This window comes from Nipponia nippon, unplaced genomic scaffold (assembly GCF_047370975.1).
Source record: "Nipponia nippon isolate SJK-2023a ecotype South Korea unplaced genomic scaffold, ASM4737097v1 scaffold_5, whole genome shotgun sequence".
NCBI lineage: Eukaryota > Metazoa > Chordata > Aves > Pelecaniformes > Threskiornithidae > Nipponia > Nipponia nippon.
In genome coordinates this window covers 99806395-99832171 of record NW_028262369.1, presented here as the reverse complement: position 1 = coordinate 99832171, position 25777 = coordinate 99806395, and the positions used below count along the sequence as shown (strand labels likewise).

The 25777-nt window shown below is 45.4% G+C and overlaps 1 long non-coding RNA gene across 1 annotated transcript; it reads left to right on the top strand.

Moving 5' to 3' along the window:
* The first annotated feature begins 4290 nt into the window (after positions 1 to 4290).
* Positions 4291 to 23069, top strand: LOC148052409 (uncharacterized). Its single transcript, XR_015699158.1, has 3 exons — positions 4291 to 4446; positions 5341 to 5448; positions 22015 to 23069. It is a non-coding gene; the product is annotated as an uncharacterized LOC148052409 (long non-coding RNA).
* The last annotated feature ends 2708 nt before the right edge of the window (positions 23070 to 25777 follow it).

Sequence of the window (25777 nt, the reverse complement as noted above, 5' to 3'; positions counted from 1 at the left end):
GCACGGTAAATTCCCTCCTTCTCTGGGGGAGCGAAACCACTGGCGGCCCTGGCCATGCCTCTCGCCATGAGTGGCGGTGGTGATGGTGTGCTGGGATCCAGTGCTGCCCCTCGGCACAGCCGTGGGGTCCCGAGCCGAAAACCTGCACCGTCTCTGTCGGTCCACACTGCTTCTCCAAGCAAATGTCTTTGTGGAAGTGTCCTTGCCTTGCAAGATCAATGCAGTACTTAAAAAACTTGGTCTTCGTTCATGTGCGTTGGGAAACTTGATGCAGAGGAAGGAGATGCCTGGCAGCTCCCATTGGCAAAACACAACAAAAAAAAAGAGAAGAAAACACAACCTGCCTTTAGTGTCAAAGCAGAGGTTTTGGGGAAGGTGGTCTCCTCTAGATGTGGCCAGCTGGGCGCAGAAGGACATCAGGACCAGCTCGACGTGATGAGCCTGGGCTTGCTTCAGCAGAAGGAAGAGATTATTCACACATTGTGTACCTGAATAAATAGAGCATTTCCCATCCCTAGGTACCAGGCGGGCTTTAAAACAAGTAGAGTCTATTCATGGCGCTGATCTTTCGCCTGCCTGTTACCATTGCCTTCAGACAGCTTGGGCACTTGAATTTAGAAAATATGCTTTGCTTGGAATATTCAGAAAATATATGTGAACACAAATACTTACAGTTTTGTTTACAGCTGAAAACACCCACTGCCCAAACAGAGGAGAAGCTGGAGCTCCTGCTGTCCAACCTCGGGCTCTGGATGTCCTGAAAATAATTCAGGAGTGAAGGCTCTGACTGGCAATGTAACTTAGTTGTCCTGTCTTTTGGAAGATAACTTGGGCGTGAGCACTGTAAATAGCTTTTCTGTGTCTTGGACACGCAGCCTACAAGACATCAGTACTGAACGGTACGGAACGGTGATTTTCGGAGCTGCCCGGCGGCCCAGCGGTGCGGCCAGCCGGGGTCCTGCTCCCCGGCACGGCCCGCTGCCGGCTGGCAAGGAGCAGAGGGTTGCAGCGCGGCACCAGCCCGGTCTCGGCTCTCACCAGCTGGAGCCACTCGTTCTGCCCATGTGAGCCCGGCACCAAGGTCTGATATTCAGGTTTGGACCCCTTCCCCACTCACAAGGTTAAATTGCGTTTGTGCTTGAGGTGCTCAGAAATGCTGACGTGTTTATTTTAATTGTTCAATTCCAAGATTTCTATTAAATATTTTAGCAAAAATGCCACCAATCTATTTACAGGAATAATTTCCAAAATATTTTTAAGAAAAATTCATTTTGGTCTTAAAATGTACATCTATTCCAGAAAAAAAGCACCATAGGGATTGATAAAAATATCTTTGAAAATATTATGTAGAATAAAAAACAGGCATCAGTTTTTCTTTCTTTAAAGGCCAGACTTGAGCACAAAGGGAGTGAAAATTTGTGGCCAGCTCTGCCCAGCGGGGCTCGGCACGGCTGGGACCGCTGCTCTGTTCAGGGGAGGGGGCACCCAGAGGGGTCGCTTCCCCATACATCTGCCATGCATCCTTCTGTGACACCTGAGGGGTCAAATATTTTCCCTATGCACTGCATTTATGTACACCTTATTTGAGAAGAAGACATTTATGTGTGCATATATTTGTACATATATGTATCAATCACAATCTGAATTTTCATGAGATAAATGCATGTTTGCAGTTGGCAGGAAAAATGCCTAAATGTCACTGAAATATTTCTTACCTGCTACTAACAATTATTATTTTTAGTATGATCATTATGCAGTAGGGTACTTTCTCCTGGAAAGACCAGTTAAACTGAAATATTTCTCTTCTGTAGAAAAAAATGCAAGTCAATACCTTTTAAGGTTGCTTTTTTTTTTTTCCATCTTATTCTTAACTCCTGCATCGTTGATTTAAGTGTCCTCTGTAATCTGTAATTGTAAAAACATTTTGAAAAATTAAAATGCTTACGCACTTGTATCCATTTGTTACTACTGAGGTGTTAAAATAATTTATTCCATTATATTAACGATTGCTTGATGCATCAAAAGATAATTTGCCATGTAATTTTGTTAAACCTGAAACTGTAGCATATTTTCTTGATAATACCATTAATATATCAAGAGTAAATAAAATGTTTAGTGGTAGGCACATTAATTATCGCCTTCATCTACTGGTGTTTAAAACTAAGAAATAATTAAATGTGCTTTAATAAGATATGGTTCTGGGAAAGCAGGATCATTTATGAATTGCTAGAGGTGCGTACAGCTGCCTTTCCCTTGAGAGGAGGAATTTATGTCGAACACCCCGCTGATTGTTCAGGAGGTAAAGAACCAATAGCTGCATGTACAGAGGTTTAATTTAAAGTGTGTTTCTCACTAGGCTGCTCACAACACTTAATTAAACTCTGCTGTTTTGGCAATGACAAATGCTGTAGTGCAAAAGGAACCAGAGTAGCAGTGACTGAGAAGCTTTCGTAATTTCTTTCATGTGCACTGGCAGCCAGATCCAGGTCAGGAGAGAAGGAAAGAATAAAAGAAGATTTATTTAAGGTGTTCGAAGGAAGTTGCCACTTTCCAGCATCTGCATTAATTCCCGAAGAAGGTTTCCTTACGTGCGGTTTCATCAACCTGTGTTTGCAGACATTACGGCATGTGGCCACGGAAAACAATTTCCCACTGTTTCTCAGCCTTTGCATCTGCGATGCTCCTATTCATCGCGTTGGGCTCATGCTTAAAAAAAGCCAAAACCAGAGGAGGCTGGCACGTGCCTGGCTGCTCCTTCCTCACCCAGCCACAACCCCTCTTGACTTCAGATGGGCCCATGCACGCCGCGCCGGAGTATGCGGTATATACTGAAAGGAAGGGGATTACAAGCGGTATAGATACTCATGGTTTTAGATTGTGTCATTCCCTATTCAGACAGATTTTTAAATAGGCAAGTTTCTTTCAAGTTAATAAAAAAATCTATTTTTTCACATTTCTGCTATGGCTTACCAACCTGAAATGTGAGGAAACAGTCTTTCGTAGATATTTTTAGCTTCAAGTCCTTTATTTTAGGCATACATGGACATAAATGGTATTGCATGTTAAACCACAGTCTCTTCTGCTTTTAATTCACTGTTCCCCTGCACACCTGTCCACACAGTTTAAGAAGGCTAATGTAAATTGTCAGTAATATATAGTCTCGTTTAGCACTTGAATTAATAAAAAAAAGCAGTGAAACAGCTATCACTGATAATAAGTTTGGTTTTTTTCTCTTTCTCCCTCCATGTCTCCAATCATAATCCAGAGTGTTGCAAGGACACATATTTTGGGAAACTGTCCTTCAATTTAAGTCTGCATTGAAGCTGACAATTTCTGAGATAAAAAGCACTAAGATCTTTTGCAGTGAAAATCTGTATTGCAATAATAAATTAGAGTTTTAGAGAATGCCAGTGAGTGCTTAAATTTCCTCTGTGGAGGTTAAAAAAAAAAAAAAAAGAAGAAAATAATTTGGACCAGCTTCCTTAAGTCTGTGTGCATGGAGGGAAGGAACCAGGAGGGAGGCGAGCTGCGTTTAGCCTGTGATTGTGCCGTGAAAGAGAGCTGCACACATCTGAAAAGTTGGGTCTGAGGAGAAGCCTTTGCAGGCTGCAAGCCTGTATAATATTCCCTTTCATTTACCGAGGGTCTCCAGATGAATTAGAGGCAGCGTTTCCTACAGGCTGGGGGCAAGCTCCTGCTAAGTGCTTGCCACGCGGTGCTTGAGCAGAGCAGAGCAAAGAAAATGGTTTCTCACTGCGTTCACTGGAGTCGTGAGGACGTGTCAGATACGGTGGTGATATTTATAAAAATATCACACCAGTTAAAGCTTTTTTTTTTTCTTTGAAGGGTATTTTTGATGAATTCTAATGTAAACCATTTTGTTAATTTAATTGATTTTTTTCTTTTTAGTATGGACTTAAATAAAACCTCACATGAGTCTCCAAGGGCTGGTGGTTCTCTTTGATCTAGGCGAGCTCTTCCCCTGCTCTCTCCCATGCTTTTTCATGCCTTTCTCCCCTCTCCCTGCCATTTTTTCTCACCAGAAACTCTCCCGTAACCCTTTGCACCCACCATATTGCTTTCTGCTGCCTTTCCCCTCTCCTGCCTTCTCCCCTTTGCAGCTGTGAGGGTCCCCCAGCATTTCTCCATCACAAGTGGGGGAAGTGTGGGGACATTTCTCTGGGTCTCCACCCTAACTGGGACCACCTGCCCCTGAATTCCCTCTGATTAGCCCTGATTTTTCCCCCTTGTCCCTCCCCCCCCTTTTGGGTAATTGGCTGGTGGCTGGGCTGCTCGTGCTCCCCTTCCCAGGACTTCTCCATCAGCAGAAACTGCTCTGTCTCTGGAACCTTCGAGCTGGCTGGGTTCAATCACGCAAGTGCAACTCCTTGCCGATACGCTCTCTGCTTATTCGCTGTGGTTCCTGAGTGTGTTTGAAGTATTAAGGTAAAACTTTATATAATACCTTTTACTGGAGATAGAGCAATTCAGCCGGGGCCTATTTACCCTACCCATTTATTTAAAAGTCCAACAATAAAACCAGTCCATTCTGAATGGTAGATAAAATGCGGTGTAATTGATGAATGCCTTTTGGCAAATGCAGTTGAGTTTCCATGGGGTTTTATACATTATTGACACTGTCAGTGATTTCAGTGATTGTGGCTACAGCTGGGATATTATTATTACCGTGTTGCAGTACTTCTGTTGGGAGGCTATTGCAGAGGCACAGCTGGAAGTGCTAGTGGCGTTTGATGTTCATGACCTGCAGTAATTGTACTGTTTTATAATGGGAGTTTAGGAAATGCAGGGTGAAGAATTAAAGGGTGGCCAGCCCGGTGGCTCTGGCTCATGGGCAAGGGAAGGGGCTCTGCCCCGGCCAGCTCCGGCACTGCAGGGCAGGCAGGGCTTGGGGGGACCCACAGGGCTTTCTGTAGCCCCGGGTGTTACCATTGCATCCAGAAGGCCAGCATACCTGGTGGCAAATCTCGCTGGGAGAGCCCTTCACCTGCCCTTTCTCTTCCACGGTACTGGGTGCTGTTGCGCCCTGGGTTGTACAAATTGCCTGCTCACCTGTAGGAGCTCCAGCTGGCGCTACATGGAACAAAGATTAAAAACACTTTTCTCCCTGACTGCTGATGTACTGACAAATGAGCCATTTAAAAAACATGTCGTGACTTTTGCTCTGCGGAGACCCCTCTTGCCGCATGCGGGCCGTGGCAGTGCGGGCGCTATGTGTACCACAGTGTGGTGTCGCCGGCTGCGATGGTGCTGAGCTGCGCCGCGACAGCAATGCATCGCAGCTGCTGCTAGAAAAGCTCTCATGTTTCTTTCCCCTGGCAGGTGGTGTGGTGAAGATACTGAATCTTTTCAGAGCAGTGGAGAAACCTTGTATAAGAAATTCCCACCACAAACCAGAAGACAGGCATAACTGCAGCCTGCCCAAGCAAAGTGCGTGCATGGTATATACTTTGTCCATTAGTGTTTAAGTACGTGTGTGGTCCTTTCATTTGTAGTCCACTCCTAACATCTTAAACCTGTCTTGATGATTTTGCAAAAGCAGTCAGGTTCAGAGCCTTCAGGAGCACCATCTGTGTGCTCTGATGGCTGGCTGCTCTGTTTGGAAGGGGTTTGTAAATCAGACCAGCTTACAGTCTTACCTGTGTTCCATAGGCGTGGTGAGAAGCCCAATAAAAACATGGTATTTACCTGCAAACAGCCTCTCTAGTAATGCAGAGGAGCTGGATAGCTTCTTGCACGGAAGCAACGCTGCCAGAAAATATCTTCTCCTGCTGGTAATGCTGATGCTGTTGATCGTTCTTTATTCAACATGGTTTGGCTTTTTCTTGCTTGTGCGTGGGTGCCTAGCATCACGGTTGCACACTGAGGTGCTTCTTACAGCCGTAAACAGGCAGGAGTGATTTCCCCTGAAGATGCGAGGGAAGGGGCTCGTTGCTGGTGTTTGTGGAGAGGAGCCCACAAGGATCCCTTGCAGGCAGGGGGATGGACTGGCCCTGGGAAATCACAATATTTGCTCTGTGCTTGTGGAAGAGCTCCTAGTTGTTGGCTTGGATGAACCTCACTGGAGCCATGGCTAGTGCTGCAATTCCATAGCATTTTGAGTGCTCACCTCGCTTTGATGAAATGACACCTCTGCCCCTCTCCTTGCCGGTGCCACCTCCCAGCCGCGCCGCGCTCCCTGGGGCCCGGGCTGCCTTGCAGCCAGAGCTGCATGCGGGGTGAGAGGTTGGGGTGATGCTCTCTCTCTCTCTCCCCTTATTCTACTTCTAAGATTATGTGAAGCTCAGCAGAAATTTGTTTTTTCCTTCTCTGCTGCTGCTCTTCCTTAAATAATTCCTTACGGAATAGCTTAAAAGAAAATGATAACCTGGGGGTTGGTGGTTTGGGTTTTTTTTCCTTCAGTTTGTTTTTTTTTGGGGGGTGGGGGAGCATTGGGGTTTTATTTTGTTTTTTAATCATCCAAACTTTAAGAGGAATTTCTATCGCTGCTGTGGCACTAAGTATAGAGCTGAATGACCCTATAGAAAGTATTGTGCTTTCTAGCAAACCAACCTCTGCGTTAAATCTGCATTTCCTGTTAAATTTCTATGAAGTGTCGTATCATCGAAGATCTCTGAACACAGTCCTGTATTTAATCTGGCCGGACCGTAGCCCGGCCTGTGCAGGAAGCACGGGGCTGCAGGTTGGGGTTGTTGCAGACTGGTGTTGGGGTTTGAGTGTTGAGGTCTGACTGCCTGGGGCATCTCCTGGGCATGAGCCATGGTAAAACAACCACGTTGGCTGTTATTCTGGCATGCGAAATTATGCTGCCATAGTTGAGCCTGTGGATTTAACATACATACTTGCTTTATACACGCATATACTTTGCTTTCAAATCTAAATGTTTGCTCTGAATCTTTGGCCACTTTTCTCCCTTCCTTTCATTTTATCTCCTGCCTTTGACTGGTTACAGTCTCAAGATGTTTGCCAAATATTCTACAGTACAGAAAGAAATCCATGTTGAGAGATACCAAATTCCTGTCAGCTGTTAAGGTTGGAAGAGGTGTGTTAGGTAGCCCATCGCATAAAGCTTGATCAAAATCCCTGAGTAAATGCCACAGGAACCCTCCAGGAATAGAGCCTTTAATCTTTAGATTGTCTAAAAGGAGCCTGGTGACATGACTTGGCTTATTGCAGAAAGCTAATTTCAGTGACTCTTGTGATATTGTGGAGATCCTCAAGTCCTTTGCCCCATCTTGTTCTAAGAGGCAGAAATGGGTTCTTGCTCATGACTTTTTTTTTTTCTTCCACTAATGCTAAAATACTAAAAATTACAAAGAAATGATATTTGGGCATGCCTAAGCACTTTTTACCTTGCTGAAGTGCTGGACGTGGCTGTTGTTTCCCCTTCTCCAGGGGGAATCCAGGCTGGTTCAGGGCATCCCTGGTACCGCTCGGCTCAGGGCACCAGTATTTCGGGTGCTGAGGAAGGGCTGTCCCTTTTGCTGTCTGCTGGAAAACAGGCTCCCTCTTCTGCTGATTTAACATCCCTCAAAGCTGGGCAAGTGGGAGGGGACGGCTCCCTGGAATAACGGGTGGGCTGCTCTCCGGGAAAACACTGTCCTAAGAAAGAAACTGCAGCAGGCAAGAGTAGAGGTTTTAATGTGTTATCATCTTAATATTGGCATCTGGATATTTTATTTTAAACGACATTATGAAGGAAAAAAAAAAAACAGCAAAGAAAAGACTCAGAAAAGTAACTTTGCTGTTATTATAAACTGATGGGACCTGCGTACCTAATTCACATTAACTTGGGACATTTTTTTTTTCTCAATAAGTAATAAAACTTGGCAAAACATTTTTTAATTGTTGGTTCTTGAAATAATGTTTCATCAGTGGGGAATATGTGGAAAAACTGTTTTATGGTGTGATGTGAATCCCTGTGGATCTGCATCTGAGGTACATGTGTCCCCCTGCGCTGCTGCTCCACCCTCTCCGGTCTTGCTCTCCTGGCTGCCTGGGCTCACGGTTTGAAGTCCCCTTGGATGGAGGGGAAATCAGAAATTTTGGGGGTTTGCATGCAGGCTACTGACTTGGGGTAAAATAGATTTTTTTTTTTTTTTTCCTTCCTGGTCAGGGCAATGTGTTTTGATCTGATCCTTCCACTATTTCATCCCTGTCTGCAAGCGTACGTGCGTGGAACGTCCTGTCTGTGGCTTTGTGGGGCCGCCGTTGAGAGCGATGCTTTTGGGATGAGGAGGTACCACTGCTGCCCCTTTGCATTTTTATAGACTAATTTATTTTGCAGCAGTGTGTGAGAGGGTGTGGTTTTTGTGGGTGGGTTTGTTTGTTTGTTTGTTTTTTTCTCTGGTCTTTTTTTTTTGGGGGGGGAGGGGTGACAGGTAAGTAAAATGAAAGAGTAAAACTTCAGGAGGTGTAAACATTTTAGTAGCTGAACCCAAAATACCTACCAAGATATAAAACTACTTAAAATCTGTCAGCATTGATATAGCTTGTACGACCCACTGGCATTGCTGAGCACCGTACAAATGCCCAGGGCCAGTGCCCTGGAATTGGTGTGATACTGTGGGGTTTTGGGGCTGAGGGAGGAAAGCAGAGATGCTCTGCACTCACGGCACTTCCAGCCACAGGTGTGCTACATCTTCTCTTGAATCCCAGTGATGCTGAATTCAGAACTATGGTTTCCATTTTGTCCCACATTATTAATAAAGTTGTACTAATGGCTGGCTTATAGTTGAGAAATCAGTCAAGAGAAAAGAAAGGGGGGAAAAAAGTGGATTTTCTGCAGTGAGATTTCACTTGAAGACAAAATAGGGTGATTGACATTAAGGTGCGCTGTTGGTACAATGCTGACGATTGTACCCGCACCCAGATGCTTTCACCCATAACTGAGGTGGTAAAGAATGCACTGTTGATTTTGTTTTTTCAGAAGTTCAAGTTTTTATAGAATAAATCAGACCTTTTGGTAGATTCTTGGTTCAATCCACTGCTGGTATGTGGTTAAGAAAAAAATATTAAGTTTTCAATATGTATAAGCTACTAGTATTTATTATTACACATACAGGCTAGGAAATGAAAAGCTAGAAAATGATAGAAAAATCACACATGCAGTATTCTTTATTGGGGAACATCATCTTTGTCACTTAAAATAGATCACTTGAATGCCCGCCCCTCTGGAGTGGCCATGCCCCGCTGCCGGTGAGGGCTGGTCCAGCTCCCATTGAAGACAGCAGAGATGCTGTTTGGCATCACGGGTTTGGCACCGACTCTGCGCAGGTCCTTCGCCTGGGAACTAAACTCTGTAGCGTCATGTCTTCCCATTCAAATCTTCTGGTAAATCTCTACTGCTAAATTAATTTCAAGACAAGCTTTAAGAACCTGTCATTAACACATACCACTGATACATCATTTTACTTCTATCCAGACAATTTTAATCACAGCTGAGATAGCAAAGAGTAGTACTATTAGGAAGAGTGGGTGAAACTTGAGTGTAGGAACCTCCAGTTCCAGTGCACGCTGCAAATGAGTCGTTGGTGAGGGATGGAGAGCCCAGAAAGGGGATGCCCCTCCCCAGCCTCCCCCTGGGCTCGGTCTTCTTCCCCGCCCTGCGGCGGCAGCCTCGGTGCTTCATCCACTTTATTGATTTTATTTTATTTTTACACTTTCAAATTGCATGCATCACAGCTGCCTGAGACTGGCTAGTAGTGTATTAAGGCTATTACTGTCACCTTTGTGACAACCAAGAGAAACCATTCCCGGGTAGGGGGCCAAGGGAAAAAAAGGTGGTGGGAGGCCACTGGAAAGGTAAGATTTAAAAATTCAGGTGCTCAGTTAAGTGGATGAAGAAGAGGATGAAGAGGAGGTTACCGGGTAAAGAAAGGAGGCAGAAAAAAATAATTTCAGTTTGGGGCAAAAGAGGTTGAGTACTGGAAGAGGATCCAGGGTTGCAGGGAGGATGCACGGGAAGAAACGCATGGCTGCCAGGCTGCTGGGACATCGCTGCCCAGAAATGCAGCTGGGTGGTCCACAACGCCAGCGGCTCCGGGGGAGGCTGTCCTTGGGTGGGGGAGGCCTGAAGTGCAGGGAGAAGTCTGGGTGCAGAGGCTGGGCGGCCAGTGCTCCTGGGGGGAGAGCAGGCTGCTCGAGAAGATCAGCAAGAGGGAGGAAGCCACTGTGCAGGCTGGCAGGGAATATACAGAGAATTTGAATGTGCATGTGTTTGCCCCCAGGACCCAGTAAATACACATGCTGTAGCCTTTTTCCTGCAGCTGGGCAATTCTCTGCTCTGCAGGGGCAGAGGCAGTGCTACCAGTGACCAGTGCCACCAGTGACCTGTGCCACACCAAGAGATGCCCAGCCCTGTCCCAGCAGAGCCTTCTAGGGGCAGAAATCTACCTACGTAGCTGCCTGCTCTGATTTTGTACCTCTTGGATGTTGAAAATAGCATAGTTGTATTAAGACAATGCTCATCTTGGGTTAATTAGTTTCTTTGCAGGGCTAATTAGCTGAAGCTGAGTGCTGTGCTAACACACCTGTATTGCTTCTACAACACAGGCAGTTTGTCTGGGAGGAGGTCAGCTGTAATTTCTTTTATACTCCTGATTCAATCGAAGTTCATGTCTGGGTTCATTCTGAGCCTGGGAATAAAATTCAGGACAGTTCTTATTTTATGTCAATTGGTTCTTATCTTCTTAATCTGAAACTTCAATGTTTGCCCGGCAGAAGCAGTTAGCTGTTATGAAAGGACTTGTGCTTCTGTGGGAGATGATGGGAATTTTACTTTCAATTTTGGTGGAAGTAGAAGAAAGCTGTGTGACATTAATCTCACATCAAGACATAATCTAGGCACATCTAGGTGCTGAATGGATGTTTTGTGCAAAAATTGATAAACAGTTGATCGACAGAAATAGCCGAATCTTACTTCTGCTGCTCTGACCCGCAGCAGGGGCTCTGTAATTTACTTCTAACCGTCCTTCCCCCTGGCATACCTCCCCTGTACGATGGTGATAAAGTGAATGTCTAAGTGGTTTAATTTGTTAATTTTTTTTTTACTGTGATTTGAAAATTCAAATGCAAATACCAGAAATAGCTGCTTTAAAATGCTTTGAGGGTAAATGTGATTGTACATTGAAAACGCACCAGGATCCCAGCGGACGTGCACGGGATCTGGCTGGGGGTCAGGGAGTCCCACTCTGGCGAATTCCCCCTGCACAGTCTTCCAAGCCATAGTATTTAACTGACCATTTCTTCTTTTGACAAAGAACGTAAATTGGTGTCACTTTTTCAGAATAAGAAAATAATTCTTACACAATTACATTTTGAAAAGATCAATTTAACTATTTTATAACAAAATTACCTATTTGTGAACTTTTTAAGGGATATCATCCATTTTAAGAGCAAAGCGTACTTTATAAATATTCCCTGTAATACAGATAGCAAAGATGGACTCTGTTTCCTCACCTGGTATCATGTTCAAAATAAAAGTAAATATGGAAATATTTCCATTTCACAAAACTAAAACCATTTGATCCATAATAATATAGCACTGCTCTGAAAAATTTAAATAATAATAAATATTGCATGCCGAACAACATTCTTGAAGGTGCTGCCAGTATTCTCAGCAGTTAATAAAGTAGTCACAAATGATTCTGCCCACTTTTGTCCCAAAGAGGATCATATTTAATGCTCCATTTAATTTGCTCAAATGTCAGGGAACATCAAAAGGGGAAATTTATTGTATTAGTCACTGAAAGAGATATAGTAGGAGCATCACGCTATCTAAAGATGATTAATAAAAATAGCTATTGATTTTGCAAAGTCAATAAATCCAGCTGTTCAAATGATAGTATTAGTCAGTCGAAGGGACTAGTTTAGTTTGTTTGAGTCTCTGCAGACGTATCTGCAGCCTTTGCCGCTCTCCTGACCCGGGAAGGACGGGAAGGAGCTGCGCCGGGTCGTCCCCTCCCTGGGATCAGAAGTGGATCCGCATCAGCCACTGATGGGAATCTCTGAACCACAGCACAAACACAGAGTCTCACTTGTTTTGTTCAAAGATAAGTGCAAAAATCCCGCTCTGTTGCACTCACCAACCTGCTGATGAGGTTTCAGGTGAGACAGGCTGGATAAATACACCACTGAAGCGTGTTCAAGCCATTGAAAAGGGAGATACAAGTAAACAGACGTAAGAGAAAGCCTAGATAACCAGATTTTACAATTGCTACTTTTTTTTTTTTTTTGTCACAGTACTTGTCACTCAGTGGTTTTCATCAGTGTGCAGACCCGTTGGCACCAGCCTAACAAACGTCCCGTGCGGTGGCTGCGGGTTTCTCCCAGCCCCTCTCTGGCTGCCTGTAGAGCACGGGGCTGCCCCAGCTCTTCCCTGACCAGGGTTCAAGGTTTCACGTGGTTTACAGTGTCTTTAACAATGCTTTTTTTTATTTTATTTTATTTTTTTCTCTACAGTTCTATGCATAGAAATGCTCCTTAGCCTCTCACTCTGCCTGGCCTCATTGCTATAATTCTCATTTCTGGCGCAGTCCTCGCTGGTATTTAGAGAGACAAGAATCTCATCCCCTCCCTCCTCCACGTAACAGGGTTTCAGGAAACTGATTTCAGCAATGAGTTTTTTAATGAATTGCAGTTTTTCCCTCTCTGAATAACTTTTGCAGGAACAAATTCCAAGAAAAACACCCAGGCCGTGTTTGCACAGTAATTCTCGCAAATGGCCACGTCAGGTTCGCTGCCTTCATCTCCCAGTGGTGTAAGCCTTGAACTCTGTTTAATACTTTTTAAGAAACCTAAAATAAGTCAGTATTTGGCATCAGAAAGTGGAAAGCACTGGCTGATTTCAACACTTCCTTTTCTGTTTATTTTCTCAGCGAGGCCAGACGTCATCATGCTAATTTTTCTTGGGTTGACGATGGGAAAAAATTAAGGATGCTAACTTTAGTTTAAAAATATTTCTTCAGCTATATCATTTCTACATTTCCTTTCTAAATTCTCAAGCAGCTAAGTTTCATTTGCAAAAATGTTCACTACCAATTTGCAGATAATGCAGGGATTGCCACTGACAGATAATGATGAGCACAGAGTTACCTAGATCTTTTTTTTTTTTTGGGGGGGGGAAGCCTCTGTAATTTAAATATTAAAATCACTTACTAATGAAATGCAGAATAAATTACAGGATGGGGTCATAGCAGCTTTGAAGATCTCGGGATGATACTGCTTAATTTCTGATATTCTAGCACGATGCTGTGATCACAGTTTCAATGAACAATAGGTAAGCATAAGCCCTTGGTACCTCTTACAAAGAGATGGCCTGAATTATCTGTCACCTGAAGCATTTAACCAGAGGTGAGACACCCTCCTTGAAGTCCTTAGGCCATCAGTTGTGCTCTGTGCAGGAACGCAGGAGACGTGTTGAGTAGCCTGTATGTTAAAGGGGGAAGGCTAAACGATCGCTGTGTGCTTGTTTGGTTTCTGATGGGAACTCTCCCTGTGTCCTTGTGGGAATCGCCAAGTACTGAAATTCTTGATGGCTGTTACCAAGCCCTCGCTGTGGTCTGTAGGAAGCAGAGTGTTTGGAAGTCATGAGCTGCTACGAACCTTCTTGCTTGCTCCTCTGGTTAGCCAGAGTTGCACTGCTTCTCTCTACCTAACATGACCCAAATCTTTCCAGCTTGGGCTGGACTTGTCCGTTGATATCTCTTCAGATTTTTAAGGTTTTCCTCTTTCTTTTTAAGAATAAAAATTTTCATGAGAAACAAACGTTAAAATACTCAGGCTCCAGGTCACAAGCTCAGGTTTTTCCCAAGCACCTGAAAGCTCAGCCAAGGCATGCGGTGTGCCTTTGCAGCGGGTATGCAATGGCTGTGCTCTGCCTACCAGGGCAGTCAGCAAACTCGGCGACTCACCTAGGACCAAGGTCTAGACAAGGCTGGATCCGTCTCTTAAACCACCCCAGTGTGACTGGAAAATATACCCCCAGCCCATCGAGTCGGACCCAGTGTGATGTGAAGTCTTCTATTCCTAAACCAGTTTTGTACCTTTATCTTGGGCATTAATCTGCACAGTGAAACCTTGTCGAATGCCTTTTTGAAAATTTAAGTATACTACATCTACTGAATTTCCCTTATCTATCGTGGCAGTAATATCTTCAAAGAACGCCGGGGATTAGTTAAGCACGATCCAGCATGCCGAGAGCCATGCTGCTGTCCTTAATCACACCCTCCTCCTCTTCCTCCTTGCCCTACCTCCCTCGGGAGGGTTTCCCATAGTTTCCCTTCCACAGATGTGAAACTCCCTGGTCTGTGGTTGCCAGTTTGTCTTTTTAAAATAATTGAGCTGTGTTTGACAGGTTCAGGGCCTCTGTAATCTCACCCAAAAGTTTATGAGCTCTTTAAAATGTCCATTAAAGATTCACAAGTTGCCCTGCTCATTATTTGACATTATAATTTAAGCACATCCATTCTCCTATCACTTTTGGTGGTTTTTTGGTTTTTTTTTTTAAGCTTTTCTTCTTCATGGAAGTGTGCTTATAAAAACTCATAGTGGTAGCTGGTTTCTTGCTGCCAGTGTACCAAAGCCGGTGGAGGGACAGGGAGGGGATGCGTGGGTGTGCAATGTTGTAATGGGAAGGCTGCGGTCCTCCACAGCACCCATGAGCTCTGGATTGCCAGGAGGAATGAAGGACCCATCTTAGGCGAGCCCAAAGTGCTCTTCACCCTGGCCAGTCTCACATCTCCCCTTTAAAGCACCCCCTGAACCTCAGCTGCCGCCCCCGATGTCCCTGCAGCTCGGCCATGCCCTGAGCTCTGCCGTCAGCAAGAGGACCGAGCCGGAGGAGCTCATTGTGTTGGCAGGGGGAGGAGGAGAGTGGAAGGGCAGGGGGTCCTCCCCACGACAGGAAGGATGGTGCAGGGTGGAAATGTTGGTCCATTATGCCAGAGAGCAGATAATGTCTCCTGCATGGGTATTAGTCTCGGTGGGTGCTGAACCGTGGCAGCTTCTGAAGCAGGCACCCAAGGAGACCTAATCTGGTGGTGAATGGAGACATTAGTGAACATGCTTCTTTGGAAAAGTGTTCTTATCTCAGACCTTGCATATGTACCGTGGGCTTCTGCAGTGCCCATGATAAGTAGTGCTCCTTGTTTCATTGAATGGCGGAGTAAATAGTCACATAAAACCCATATAATTTGCTGGCTTGTAAGTTAAAGCCCCAGGCAGTCTTATCACTTCTTTTGTCATGTCCCTTACACTTCTAGGGCAATTCCGTGTCAAATTGCTCTACATTTTGCACCCTGACCCAGCAAAAGTGGAAGCCTGCAAAAAACTTACCATCTCTTCATCTTTTTTTTTTTTCTTTTACATTTTGTACCTTATGAACCGAACTATTTTTTTCCTTCTAGAGAGCTAAATGTATCTCTGTAGCTGCACCGAGAGCACATCATTTCACCGGGGCTCGTCTATGTTATCAAAGTACAAAAGAAAAAAACATCAGTGTTTGACTAACTTTAAAAGTGAAGATATTAATTATTGAGCAGTGGAGGAGACCTTACCTTAATACTGATGTTCAGGCAGATACCATATTTATCTTCAAGTACCCCAGAGCAAAGAACCCGAGAGGAAGATGGTTACCTTTGCAACCATATTTATCATGTAAATAGCTTAGGAAAGGATACTGCCAGTTACATCTTTAAAATACAAAAATGCATGCATTTCACTATTTTGTAAATGCCAGAGAGATGCAGCATCCGTTAGAGTTAACGGTGCGGCACTTTTGTGTTCAGTAGCATGAATCATTAATCATGAGGCAGGCCATATTCTTGTACTGCTTCTGCTTTCATTACTTGGCCTAATTAAACAGTTCTCTGAACTGGAATCTCAGATTCCTCTGTTACAGATTATCATTAATTATGGTGAAAGTGCTCAGAGATGTTGGACTCAATTATATTCTGCTCAACTCTGGCACTGCGTGATTCATTGCACAGCCTGCTTTGCAGATGTACTCTTTTCTTATCTTGCACTCCCACTTTTGTAAATTGGGCTCCGCCAGCCAACAAACTAAGAGTTATGTGCCGCGTTTTCATTAAAAACATGTTGGAGAAGCACACACCAATTAAGGATTCTGTATTTTATGCCGAACGAGGAGCTGAGCACTGGGTTTGGGAGGAAGAACTGAGCAAAGCAGCCGCTCCGCTCCACTCTGCAGCTGAATTTGTGCACGCTGCTGTGGGCTACCTCGTCTCAGGTTTGGGTCTGGACTCTTCCTCTCCTCCACCTTTCCACGGTGCAGCGCCTCCCAGCAGGGCGGCCAGGGGGAATGGGTGCTGCGCTGGTGTCGGACACGGCATACGGCCCCACGGCCAGGGATGTTTGCAGACATCGAGCCTCTTCCTCCATGACATTGGCGATTTAAATGCTGTTAATAGTCTGAGCAGCCAGAATTTTTTCTTGTGATTAATGCGAAAAGTATCAATAGGATATACCTGTAGTGTAACACTGTTAATACATAACTAGCCTTAACACCTCTTACTTATACCAGGCACAGTTTAATAAATTAACATAGGAAGTAAACGCACGGTTTTGCAGGCTCGCATTTTAAAATGTTTTATATTCTAAATTGAGCCAAAATGTAAAATGGTGAGCATCAAGAATTAAAAAAAATAGGCTCTGAAATGCATTGATGCTGCAAAAAAAGAGAAGTTGTTTTTTCCTTTTATACTTTTGTCAGACTCAGACTTTTAAAAATCCGTGGTTATACCTGCTAACTGCACTTCATGAATATCTGTAAGGTGACATTGTGGTCAATTAAGTCCCCTTGCATTGGGTGAAAATACATTATGGTAAAAGTGATGTGATCTGACTCGCGGATGAGAAATGTAAACAGCTGTCTGTCATTCCTCACTGAGAGCACCCACTGAGGAGCGAGGTGCCTGGCATTGCTCACAACGCCAGCTCCGGTAGCAAAAATAATGTTGCAATACCCCCAGTGATCGAGTCTGTGAGCACGTTTGGGAGCAGCAGAGGTGAGCCAGCCCTCCTGCTTTCCTGCCATGAATCCTGAGCTAACGCCGAAGTGATCTGCTTTAGAGCTCAGCTGTTCAGAAAGTAAAATAGATTGCCAACAAAATTGCTTACACTGCTTATACGTTGTCAACATATAAGTATTTACAGATTGCAGGTTAACATGGCTTACATGAGAGAGCCTAGGCTAGAAAAATTTTAAAATTCAGCGTGTGGAGAATTTATATTCATCATCATCTTTACGCAGAGCACGAGATGTGTTTTTACTGATATGTGATTAGCTAATTCACCCACGATAAGTGGATTTGTTTCTCCATGCCAAAATATACACTGGATTTTATCTACAGGTAGATTGAAGCAGAGAGTTCTTGATTAAGTTATCAGGAGAGCAGCGTAGTTTGTACTTCGTGTTTGATTGCAATGACAAAGGCCATCTAATACACAAATTGGTGGCGGAACCAAAAGGGATCTAGAGTTCCCCTGTTTCGCTCCAGAAAGGTTGGCTCAGAACCCTGCCACAGGGGAAAACGGGTTTGGCTGTCTCATCCTCACCCTCGCTTGCTCAGACCATAAAATGGCATCACCACCCGGCTGGGCTGGCGGTGATGGGGAGGAGGAGAGGGCACCCGCCATGGAGAACCCGGGTCCCCCTTCCTCCATCCACCCGCGCCGATCGCACAGGGTTCAAGTGTGATATTATTTGGGTGCTCTGATAGGGGTGGGTGTCCAAGGGCACAGGGAGCTGTGGTGGCGTACGGCTGTATTTACAGACCCTGGCAGAACGTCCCCTTTCGTCCCTGCGCGGCAGGAGCGGCTGAATTAGAGCAAAGCCCCAAAACTTTGACGTGGAGCTTTTGGGCATCGCCGCGTGCAGACTGTCATTTTCTGCAGGAGTTGTGGGTTTTAATATATATGAAAATCAGTAGTCTTGTATCTTTGCATATGTGCCTTTTGTAATATAATTTTGACAGATGGTGAGCTAGATAAATCTAGCTCCTCGCTATAGAAAACCTTGGCTTGACTTGCGCTCTCTGAAAACTTGCTTTAAACTGCTTTTGCATTTTATTTTTTAAATATAGATGTATTTTTTTTTCCCCCTGGTCTGCTTTTGTTTTTATTTTCAATGTATCTGCCAAGTATTTCCACCCCTGATTTCCACATACAAATTGCAACTGAGCTCCGATTTCGATTTCTTTTTTTTTTTTTAGCCCTATTCAGTGCATAATGCCAGTGACTTTACTATTCTGCATGTCTCCTTATTAAAAATAAATATGCTACCCTGTCCCTGTTTGCACCGTCTACCATTCTGACAACAATCCTGACAAATTCTTACTCTTTAAGGGTGGTGAAAAAAACTCAACCAGGAAGCAGTTTCCTCTCCTGCCAGCTCCAGACAGACTGCTCATTGAAAATGTAATACACTGCTGCCATGTCACAGGTCAGCTGGCAAATGGCAATCTGAATTTTAAAAGGAATATGAATAAAATTCTGTTTTATTTTGAAAATGAACTTTGTGCCCTCCATCATGAATCCAATATATGTCTTAATCTTCTATGCTCTTGAAGCCTGCGGCTCCTGGCTGAGTCCTTTGACTCCTGAACCTAATAAGGAAATAGGTTGTTTTCTCATCCTCGCCTCATTTTTAGAGGGACTGAAACAAACAGTCCCTATTTCAAATGTAATTGGCAAAGCATAAAAACATGTGTGTTATATAATTTTTAGGTTTATGACGGAGCTCAGCGCTGGGATGTTTTATTTTAAAATTTGATTAAGATGTTATACCTTTGGAATACGCTGTCAAGATTCCAAATCGGAATTTACCAAGGGCTGCGTTTCATGTTTACCTAGCTGCCGCCCATGTGAAGCTGATAAGGGATGAAAGGGCCGGCAGCCCCTTCAGCCGGGACACTCTTCATTTAACCTGGGCTTTATTTACAGCTGGATTCCGAGAGCTTTGTATTTGCAGCAAATCTCGGTCTTTAAAAATTGCAGAGGGAGGGATGCTGCCGCCGTTGGCTTAATGACATCTGATGGGCTTTTGAAAGGTTTTTGTCTAAGATGCCGGCTATAGGGCGTTGTACTCGCGGGGTGCGTGTATATATTTACATTTAGGATGGTGTCCGTTGCTGAGCATGGTCTCCCCCGCTCGCAGGTGGCGTGGCACCACCCGGCTGTGGCTGCTCCCTGCTCGGGGACGCCGAGCATCCCTCGCCTCCCCGCGTACAGATGTGCGCAGCCGCTGAATAGGTGCAATCAGGCGTCCGGGTGCTCTCCTCGTACCTCGGCTCCTAATCACATCTGTGTGGCATCACGGTCCCGCTGATCAGCTCCAAGAAATTAATGCTGGCATTTGCCTGTGTTTGTTAGAAAAATACCGGGGTGGCTTTTCTCCCAAAGCCGCCTTGTTGATTTGCTGCGCTAGCTGGTGGTGCAGGGTCCGACCTGAAAGCAGAACGGGGACTTCTGCGAAATAGGGGCATTTTCTCTCTTATTAAACTGGGATATGTGTTTGAAAGTTCACACTGAATTTTGGGAATTTCTCCTCCATCGCAGGAGAAAAAAAATCCCCCAGACTGAGAGGACATTATCTATATCTATATATCTATATATCTGTGTGTGCATATGTATGTGTATATATATACACATGCACGTATGTAACCAGTCGATGCTTTCTAGCACACCCAAGAAGTCAAACACACAACATTTTCTGATTTTTCTCTCTCACAAGCATCGATCGTACAGCAAGTAGCCAAACGCGGAGGCTTGTTGGTGGAGCACGAGTGTTTCAGTCGCGGGGTCCCAGCTCAGCAGGGCACTTGAGCAAGTGTCTAGCGTGAAGGAGCAGACTGATCCCCCTGGGAGCACTCGCCAGCATGAAGTGAAGCATTTACTCGAGTGCTTTGTTGATCAGAGCCTAAATGAGTTTCCCGCAGCAAAGCCTGGGATGGGTGCCTGCCTGGCACTAGCTTTCTGTGCAGCCCCCTCCAGCGTGGCGGGGAGCTGGGGCAGCTGAGCCCCACCAGAACAGCATCCTCTTGCTCCAGAACCCTCCCTGGCAGCCCCTTGACTTTGCATCCCAAGCCTTTCCTCTGCCCTTTCAGACTTTGCTGTCAGGTTGCTTCCTACGCAACGTGCTTCCCTCTGAAGGAACCTTCTCCAGGGCTGTGGAATGGGGACGCAGTGACCTGCTAGGTGCGAACACCCGCGGTCGCTGCCTTGTGCCCAGGTCGCACCATCGCCGCTGCCCGAGCGTGCTGCTCCCCGCTAGGTCCCTCTTTACCAGCTCTCTGTAGATAGCGAGGCTTTGAGGTACCATACCTTGGTCTGTGTGCTTGGAGGTAATATTTTTCATTATTAACTAGAAAACTAAAAGGACGCTTTATCTTATCTGTACTTTTTGGATCCTGATGTGTGACAAGGTGGAGGTTTCTCGCGTGCCCAGTGTCCCGCTGGTTTGCCTGCGAGCAAAGCGGAGCCATTGCTGCAGGAAAGGCGGAGCTGGGTGCTCGCCGTGGTGGGACGTGGGGACACACAAAGGGGACAGCCCCGCCAACGCTGGGCCCACCTGCGGGAGGGGGAAGAGCAGCAAGCAGCAAGAGGAAGAACCAAAATGAAGTGCGTGTGGGGGGAGAGCAGCTGGGGGGCACCCAGCGGGATTGGTTTTATTTGTCTCACCGTTGTGTTTCTACCAAAAGAAACAATTAACATTTTGTTTCATCTGTGATGCTGTTGAGGGGCCAGGAAAATACCTGGAGGGAAGAGGAGCAGCTCAGAATCACGCTGGAGATGTTGAGCCATGCCGGCTTAGGTGATCTGAGCACTGGGAAGCGCTGCCTGTGAAATGAGTGGTTTGCTTCTGAGAAATGGATGCAGGATGCTGGGGAGAGAGGGATGTGTATTTTTTTTCTGTTTTTCTTCCACATATTTTGAGATTCTACTATGACTTTTGGGTTCATGTGATCCCAACGTGGCTCATACAGAACCCTCTCCTGATCTTTGCAAATAGCACGTTTCACCTGGTGTTGAAATACAGCTAAAACGTACTTAAATGTGCATGCAGAGCCTATTCTCATAGCTTTCAAGAAATTCTTTATAAAAACTTCACCAGGATTTTTAATTTAGAACAAAACGTGAAGTCAGAAGAGAGGTTCCTGACTATATAGGCTAAACTGAAAGACTTGAGCAATTCTCACCTGCTGATCTTTGAGGGCTCTCATGAGGCTTGGCAAAGAGGAGGTAGGAAGGGGTATACAGGAGATTATTGTGTCTGGTCTGTCACGAAAATATACCTGTGGCAGGTGAAAAGTCCCCTGTCAGCCTTTCCCTGATCCCATGTGCAGGAGCATGCTAAAAAAACCCCAAACCAACAAAGAACAACAACAAAAAACCTGCCACAAACCCACCCAAAACCCTTGTCCTAGGAGCCTCAGGGGACTCTACGTGCTGTTTGAGTTAGGGATGTGGATGGAAGCGTTGGGGTAAGCCACAAGAAACTGTGCGATAGAGACTGTTGTGGTATCAAAGTCCATAATATCAACCCCCAGAGATCCCAATGGATCCCATTTTGGTGAAAGACATTTAATTTACAAAAGTGTATGTGGACACTGGAACACACCAAAAGACAGAGACAAACTCTTTGGGAAGAACAGGGAATGAAGACTCTTGGCACACAGGGATCATTGGAAATGTATTGAATTAGCTTTAAAAAGCAGCTGTAAAGCTAAGTACTGCTTAAAAGCCTCCAGAAATATTAACAATTGTTTTCCAAACTGATCACACTTCCAGGACGTCTGGGTGCTTAGCATGCCTAATTTCAACAGGTAGCGGGTAGCCTGCCTTTGGGGAAGGGGGAGGATGTTTTATTCTAGTCAGAACCTTTCTGTTGCCCAATGAAAGGGTGACTGTTGCTGCGTTAATCAGATAAATCTTTGTACTTGAAGTGGGCACATAATGATTTGATTTTTTTTGCAGTGATAAAATATGTTTGGCTTATCAGAACTGCAACAGTGAGAACGTTTGAGAGACTGCCGTCTGCGTTACTCGGCACGGGGACGGAGTGAGCACCGCCGCAGGCAGGGCAGCACCGTGACTCCTTCAGGCTGCAGTGAGAGGAAGCCGCTGCTCAGATGATGCATCGAGCAGCACGCAGGAACAATAATAATATTAAACACAGATTTTTGGATAGCATATGTTTTCAAATTGAAAAATACAGAAATTCACCAAGTTAGGAATTTCCACGGTGCCTTGGGCAACGCAAGAATTATGGCTGTAATATATCCAGGAGTGATGTAAAACATGGAAACCCCACTGTACCTGACACGCTGTAAGAAGGTCAGGTATTTGGGGGCTGGGGAGTGTCCCTGGGCTGCGAAGCAAAGCAATTATTTCATTACCCATCCATCTCTCATTTAGAACCAGCTCCTGTTTGTGTTTGATTGCTGTACTGATAATGATGATGTTGAGAATTGCTGTGATGAGAAATTGCAATCAGCTAAATAGCAGCAGAGGTTCCCCCAGGGAAAGGGACTTATGTAATCCCACACCAGATTGTTTTGGGCTCCTACCTCTTTGTCTGGTTGAAAGGGAGCGTGATGGAAACAGGGTACCGGCAGGTAGGTTGAGGTTAAGGTGCTGAAAGAGAGTAACCCACAGGCAGGGTAAGCGGCTGCAGAGTTTTCTGCATTTTCGGTCATTCCCCTGTATGCCAGCATTTCGGTGTGCATGACTATATAGTGAAAATGCACCCATATGTATAAACCACTTCGACTCTTGGGGAAAGCCAGTGCGGGATGTGCGGTTATCTCATCTCTCGCGGCATATGGGACAGCCCCCACCTCCTTGAAAGGTGCGGGAAAAGGGTTGTCTTTCTGCACTAGTTTAGGATGTCTCCATACTTTGTATGACAGGGAAGCAATAACTAAATAGATCAACCTGCCAGCATGCATCCTCTTATGGCTGCTCCTACAAACTGCTGGACTGTTGCTATAGCAATGCTAGGTTTTGAGGACACCCTTTACTAAAATTCTCCCTTCAGACACACTGAATTACTTATCAAATCTTCCTTTGTGCTGTCCCTGGCCTGCTCTGGCCCTGCCAGCACTGCCTCTCATCTGGAGGAGTGAAACAAGAACAATGTTAAAACTAAACTAAATGGAACTAAAACTGAACTAAAACCTGTTGAGAATCTTTAAGAGAGCATGGTTTACTTTTTTTGGGTAATGAATAAAAAGTTAATTTCAGTAGTGAATGAAATTAAGGTCAAGTTCTAAAACAGAATTGCTTGCAGATATTATTTAATAGTTGCATCCCATTAATTACTGTCCTTGCCTTGTAACTTGAGAAACTCTGCCTATAAAATACTTGGATGGCCCTGCAGACGCGACGTGCTCCGTCACTGGCAGCAGCAGATCACCGCCGTGTCTTCAGCCTGTGGCAGCACTGGAAACTGCAGCACTGCCCCTTGCATGAGGCCAAAACCTGAAACTTTCCTTTAACAGCACCAATTCCCCCGTCCTTGGGTTGGGGAAATGCCTGGTTTGTTGCTCAGTTCTTCGTGCCGTTTCCCGTGGACCGGTGGTGGGGTTGTTCTCCTCAGCTTCCCATCACTCTGCAGCCACCACCACCGCTTTTGCGCATCCACAGGATGTTTTAAGGGAGCCTTGTCCTGGGCACGCAGCCCTGAGCAAAGGCAGGATTCCCGACAGCTTTCCTGGGAAGCACGCTCTTGCTGCGCACATCCCCTGGCTACCTCAGTGCCGTCCATCTGCTGCGCGTGGCTTCGTGCCAGCCTCCCAAGTGGAAATAAATCCGTAAGGGTGATTAAGGAGCTTGATAGCGAAATAGGTAACGTTACCGAAGGCCCTGTGTGCCCCGTGTCCGTGGCTGGTTTACAGAGGTGAGGTTGCCCACACGGTAGGGGAGCTCACCAACAGTGCGTGGGCAGACATCACTCGAGCATCCCTCCTGCCTGCCCGTGGCCCCGCCGGCCTGTCCTGCCCTGCCCAGGCTGTGGAGGAGCCGCTGGGGGCTCTTCCCTTGACCAAACACCAGCATTTTGTTTCTTGCTGCCTTCCACGTTCACGATCCCCATGGGGAATGGTAATCAGCATCTGCCACTGAACCTGCAGTCAAGTGTGAAATAAAGTAAAAGTCTTCTGGTCGCCAGGGAGGACCATGGGCAAGACCAGAAGAGAACAAAATCCTAAGGAAGACAAAGCTCATATTTCAAACATGATCATCGGCAGCTTGATCCTTCTGCTGTGGGACGGACCAGCAGCCCCATTTGCAGCTTCCTCGGGCTTGCCTGGGACACAGCTATGTGTTATTCACAATGAGGCCATCATTCAACCAAACAGCGATTAAATGGCCTCAAGGGTGAGGTTTGGAGATGAAAAAAAAATCCCCAATTTTGAGGATGCAGGTGCCAGGCAAGGGGATGCCAGTGGGGAAGCCAGTGGGACACGAATCGTGGGCTTGCAATGTGGGCTGGGCACAGTGAAGGAGTCCAAACAGTTTGCTGGTATTAACAAAGCAAATGTATCCTCATCTTTTGCATGTATTCTCTTGTGCTTGCCAACCTCATTTACTCACACACATGCGTATATGTGTGCTTGTTTTCCTGAGGAAGTAACAGCAATAAGATTCTGATATTTATTAGAAGATCCCCAAAACAGCAGGTTTATGTTCCAGCAGAACATTTTGCATGGGGGTCCAGCATCCACTATGGGTTTAGTTCTTGTGACTGTGTGAAAAACATTCACGCCGTTACTGTTTGTAGAAGAAATAAGTCCGATGCTTCTTGCTGCTTCCATCCCTTCACTTTTCCTTGGTGGTTTTTACTTTTGTTATGGTTTTAATTCCTCCTCCTTATAAAATACATGTAACACTCGAACATGAACGTGGTGTGAGAAATCTGCCTGGTGGTAAGTGGAAGCAGCTTTAAAAGAGAAACCCTACTAAAGCAGAGATGGAAGTGAGTGTTGTATCTCGTATTCATTTTGTATGTTTTGTGGCATCTTTTCACCTAGACAGTAGAGGAAATTCAAAGCAGGCAAACGGTCTGAAAAGGACCACGTACAGTCTGAGTTAAACACTCACAGGAACTTCAGCCAAGTGAGACACATTCATTATAACAGAAGTATCTGAAATTACATGGGAAACAGCTGCCACAATTGGCAGATTATGGTTCAAGTACTTGTAAATTTTTATGATTCTGAAATGTATATTTTTTGAAAGTGTAAGAAAAGCATCTTGGTAGGTTTAGAGAACAGTGGCAGCTTTAACAAAACTTCTCGGTTGCGTATCACGCAAGCCAGGTAGGAGTATCTCCGCATCCCCAGTGCCGCATCGCCGGGATGCGGCCGGGACGGTGGGGCTGCCTCGCTGCTGGTCCCCGTCCCACACGGGCTCCGGGGAGGGCACCCCGCCAGCAGCAGCTCTGTGGGCCGCGACACAGATGCTCGAGGCCAGAGGGAAATAATGGGCTGCAAGGATCCTCCCCCACCTCCAGCAGCAGGATTAGCAAATTGGAGATTAATCCACACCCCCTCTGGCCTACTGGGATTCATTAGCTGAAGGTTTAGAATTATCTTCCAGGTTAAACAAAAGAATTAGGGTTTTTTGCATATCTCTGTAAGGTAGTAATCCTCCAGAGATTGTAGATTATCTCGGTAATATTTTTTCCCCTATACATTCCTGTAACTAAAAATCTCTGAGAATAATTTCTGGAACACTT